The 5,418-nt window shown below is 38.0% G+C and overlaps 1 long non-coding RNA gene across 1 annotated transcript; it reads left to right on the top strand.

The window, feature by feature from the left end:
• The first annotated feature begins 239 nt into the window (after positions 1-239).
• LOC134211512 (uncharacterized) lies at positions 240-5,188 on the top strand. Its single transcript, XR_009979034.1, has 3 exons — positions 240-472; positions 733-929; positions 5,089-5,188. It is a non-coding gene; the product is annotated as an uncharacterized LOC134211512 (long non-coding RNA).
• The last annotated feature ends 230 nt before the right edge of the window (positions 5,189-5,418 follow it).

Here is a 5,418-nt window from a genome sequence, read left to right as displayed (position 1 = left end):
CTGAGGAATAGCCAGAACTTTGTTATAGTTACTTGCGCACCCCTATGCGCTCTGAAATGTCATTTGACGTTTGTCGCTCGGACAAACGAACTGAGTCGAAGGGCTCGAGTATATAATTAATAAAACCAGATAGTCAGTCTGTTCTGAAACCTCAACTGAAACAGTTTACTTTATTTCACCGCTCTTGATTGAGGAACCCCTTTAGTGAAGTACCCTTATTCATTATAAGTATCCTCTTTAAAAGTGGCGACGAGCAGAAGAACATAACGCGTGTGCAAAAAGTGACTAAAAACCCACTAGTTTATTGATTGCGACGGTGCAAATTGGAAGCGAATAATCATCGGAAACTACCAACCGCGCACATCGTTGGTGTAGCCATTGTGTGCTGAACTATCTCCTAACGCCGGCGAGAATTAAGATATTGAGTTTATTCTACAACCAATCATCCGAAACCCGCAGACGTCGCTGAATCGTAAGTAAAGTGTGTAGCTGAAAGAAAACTCAAAAAGAAAAGTTTTCTTTTCAGCGAATAGCTTAAAAGCGTGGAAAGATAGCGTCATTTTGGTAATCGCGGTGGTAAGAAGCGAAAAGGCATTTTCACTGTATTGTGTGGTTGGAAATAATAGGGCGACCAGAATAAAAATCTTTATTCGCATTGACAGAACAAATGTTTTATTGTGTTGTCTTTTGTTTAACATATTGTTAATAGTTATTCTCTTTTATTGAATAAAGGTTTTTTTAAGCAGCGTGCTAAGCATCGAGCCTCGTTCCGGTATTTCAGGCAAAAGGGCTCAACGGAGTCGGATAGCTGGATTCGAGATAATTCTCTCCATCCGCTGAGGAATTCAGTCCCTTTGGTTTTCACGGAAATTTAGTGGTGTTCGACGGAATCTAAAAGCAAGCCGCAGACTGGTTAATTGTATTTCAGGGTGAGTCCTCATGTTAATGTGTCGTAATTTATCAAATAATTTTGGCTAGATAATCGTGATTTTATAGAGAATTTAATGTGATATTTTTTGTTTATTTCTATTTTATTTTATGCTGAACATTGTATATGACAATTTGTTTTGAATGGTACTGTGATATTTTTTTTATTAAATATTTGGCTTTGGTTCTATATTTTACATAAAAAGAAACTTGTTGGCTTTGGTAGTTCGTACAATGAGCTCCAGTGTAGCCTTCTCACTAGAACCCTACCGTAGGGGAACATCGTTTAACGATTGGTTCACCCGGTTAAAATATTTCTTCAGGGTGAATAAGGTGAAGGAAGAAGACCAACTGGCCTATTTCATCACCATGAGTGGTCCAGTAATATTCGCAGAAATGAAGCTTCTTTTTCCGGGGGGAAACTTTGAACATGCAGCACTAGATGATATTGTGTCCAAGTTGAAGAATCGTCTGGACAAAACAGACCCTGATCTAGTACAAAGGTACAAATTTGGTACCAGAGTACAAAACCCAGATGAGTCAACGGAAGATTTCATTTTAAACTTGAAACTTCAAGCAGAATTTTGTTGCTTTGAGAACTTTAAGGAGGTCGCAATACTCGACCGCCTTATTGCCGGCATTACTGATAACAATCTTAGGCAGCGCCTATTAAGTGAAGACAAATTAAATCTAGCAAATGCAGAGAAAATAATCGCTACATGGGAAGTAGCTCGAGCGAATGCAGGGACAGCTAATCAACCGAACTTAGTGCATCCAGCTATGGTAGCCGCAGTTGCAAATAGGCCAAATGTACACATGGGCGTGGCGGCGACAAGATTATCCAAGGTTTATGATTTCGTTCGGAAAGACCAAGAAGGAAGTGATGATAGGGAAAGCAATAGCAGAGGGCCTGTAAGGAGCAGATTAGGGTTTCGACCGGCAGAGCGAACGCACAGAATCCAAGGATCGGAGGCATGGAATTTTCGGCAGCAGGGAGGACAGTTTGGAAGACAAAGACAGTGGACACGACCTGACTATTCACAAATGATATGCAATTTTTGCGGTGTGAAAGGTCACATCCGTAAAAAGTGCTTCAAACTAAAGAACTTTAACCGTGATGCAGTCAACCTAGTTGAATCGTATAGACCAGGACCCTCCGCTGACCGTCACATTACGGAGCTATTGGAGAGAATGCGTACTAGGGACGACGAAGATGATGACGACAGCGACTCAGGTAATTTTCAATGTATGATGGTGGCGTCTATAAACAAAATTAGTAACCCTTGTTTAGTAGAAGTGGAAATAGAGCAAAAATGTTTGAAAACGGAAATTGATTGTGGCGCGTCTGTGTCTGTTATTAGTAAAAGACAATATTCGTCGAATTTTATCAATGAACTGCGTAAATACAATGAACCATTAATGGTTGTTAACGGAACAAAATTGAAAATTGAAGGGAAGCAAGGGTTTTGGTAAAATAAACGGTAAAGAGGCGGTAATGCAGCTACTAGTGTTAGATTGTGACAATGATTTTTACCCGCTTTTCGGCCGAACTTGGCTGGACATGTTTTACCCCGATTGGAGACATTTTTTTACAAATTCCTTACAAATCAACAGAATTAATGAATCTGGTGGAATTTCCGTTGATGATTTGAAAAACAAATTCAAAAACGTATTTACGAAAAACTTCACCACCCCTATCAATGGATTTAAAGCAGAATTGATTATGAGGGACGAAACTCCTATTTTTAGAAAAGCTTACGACGTGCCTTATAGATTGAAGGATAAAGTTTCCGATTATTTGGACAAATTAGAAAAAGAAATGGTTATTACTCGAGTTGATACTAGTGAATGGGCTTCTCCAATCATCATAGTAATAAAGAAAAATAATGAAATCCGTCTAGTCATAGATTGTAAAGTTTCTATTAATAAAGCTCTGATACCTAATTCATATCCTTTACCTACATCACAAGATATTTTTGCTAATCTGGCTGGTTGTAGAGTGTTTTGTGCCCTTGACCTTGAAGGGGCATACACCCAATTAGAATTGACGGAGAGGTCCAAGAAGTTCGTGGTTATCAATACAATGAAAGGTTTATACAAATACAATAGATTGCCACAAGGGGCATCCTCGAGTGCCTCTATTTTTCAACAAGTCATGGATAAAGTATTGGAAGGTATCGAAAATGTTTCTTGTTATTTGGATGACGTTTTAATTGCTGGAACGACAGCTGAGGATTGTAAGATCAAGCTCTTGTTAGTATTGGAACGTTTAGCTAAGGCTCGCATAAAGGTAAACTTTGAAAAGTGCAAATTTTTTGTTAAGGAGCTTCAACATTTAGGACACATTATTAGTGACAAAGGGCTTAAGCCTTGTCCCGATAAAATATCAACTATAGAGAAAGCAAATGCTCCTAAAAATGAGTCAGAGTTGAAATCATACTTAGGTTTACTAAATTATTATCACAAGTTTATACCCAACTTATCTTCTGAATTATTTCCATTATATAATTTATTGAAAAATAAAGTACAATACATCTGGGATGACAATTGTCAGAGAGCTTTCTCCAAGAGTAAAAGTTTACTGATAAAAACAAATTTTTTAGAGTTTTACGACCCTAAAAAACCGATTGTTGTAATATCGGATGCGTCGAGCTACGGTCTTGGGGGTTTAATAGCCCACGTGATAGATGGAACAGAAAAACCGATTTGTTTTACATCATTCTCATTAAACAGTGCACAAAGAAAGTATCCTATTCTACATTTGGAGGCGTTGGCTTTAGTATGCACTATTAAAAAGTTCCACAAATATCTTTACGGACAAAGTTTTACTGTTTATACAGACCACAAACCTTTAGTGGGAATTTTCGGAAAAGAAGGAAAAAACTCGATTTATGTGACGAGATTGCAACGATTTGTTTTAGATTTGGCTATATATGATTTCAACATTATCTATCGACCATCAAATAAATTAGGGAACGCTGATTTCTGTTCAAGATTTCCATTACCACTAGAAGTTCCTAATTATTTGGATACAGAGGCCATTAAAAGTATAAATTTTAGTAAGGAAATAACCATCGACTTTAAGTTAATAGTGGAAGCAACAAAAAACGACCCGTTCCTGCAGAAAGTTAAATGTTTTATGGTCAATGGGTGGCCCGAAAGAATAGACAAACAATTTTCAGATGTCTTTTCAAATTTTTTGGATTTAGAATTGGTAGACGGATGTCTCCTTTTTCGGGACAGAGTCATTATACCCCAGGTGTTCCAAAAAAACATCTTAAAACTGTTGCATGGAAATCATTCAGGACTTATCAAAATGAAGCAATTAGCACGCAGTACAGTATATTGGTATGGTATTAATGCAGATATAGACAAATATGTTACTAACTGTGAGGCATGTAACAGTATGGCAATTGTTCATAAGCCAAAAGAAATATCTAAATGGATACCAACTACGAGACCGTTTAGCAGGATTCATATTGATTTTTTCTTTTACAAACACTGTACTTACCTGTTATTGGTTGATAGTTTCTCCAAGTGGATCGAAATTGAATTGATGAGACGTGGTACGGATGGAAACAAAGTGTTAAAAAAACTGGTAGAATTTTTTGCGCGGTTTGGTCTACCGGACGTCTTAGTTTCGGACAATGGTCCTCCTTTCAACTCCAGGACATTTGTTGACTTTTTAGAAAAGCAAGGCATTAAAGTAATGAAAAGCCCTCCATATAATCCATCAAGTAATGATCAAGCAGAAAGGCTGGTTAGAACGGTAAAGGAAGTACTAAAAGGTTTCTAATGGACCCAGAGATTTCGGAGTTGGATCTGGAAGACCAGATAAATTTGTTTTTATTCAACTTTAGAAATAATAATTTAACGAAAGATGGACATTTTCCATCTGAAAGAATATTTTCATATAAACCAAAGACTATTTTAGATTTAGTTAATCCTAAAAATAGTTTTAAACGTCATATGGAAGTACCACATGTAGATGATGAAGGTCATACAGAACATCAGAATAGAATTTCTCCTAAAATTTACCATGATGCTATTGACAATCTGATGACGGGGGATGAAGTGTGGTACAAAAATAATAGTCCCCAACATCAGACCAGATGGATTAAAGCCACGTTTATTAAAAAGTACTCTCAACATGTTTTACAGATATGCGTTGGAAACGTGGTGATAATGGCGCAAAGATCACAGGTCAGGATCTCTAAATCAACAACTCAATGGCGAGCGCCGAATGTTTTGATTACGAGGGTGGAGCGAGCCAGCGGAATGAACGACGATATGAGTACCCCGGGAGACGAGCCGCCCACTGGCGATGTGACGAGTAGCCCACTGGCCAGTGGCGAAGTGGAAGAGGAACAGGCTCCGAAGGGAGGGAGGAAAAGAAAACGTAATTCCGAAAGTCGTCGGGTGGTGGAGCTCCGAAGATCGAAACGCCCTAGGAAAGAACACCGTAGTGCTGATTATCATTATGATTGAATT

The sequence above is a fragment of the Armigeres subalbatus genome, chromosome 1 (genome assembly GCF_024139115.2).
Source record: "Armigeres subalbatus isolate Guangzhou_Male chromosome 1, GZ_Asu_2, whole genome shotgun sequence".
Taxonomy (NCBI): domain Eukaryota; kingdom Metazoa; phylum Arthropoda; class Insecta; order Diptera; family Culicidae; genus Armigeres; species Armigeres subalbatus.
Note: the sequence above shows the minus strand (reverse complement) of the source record. Positions and strands in the feature narration are given on the sequence as shown.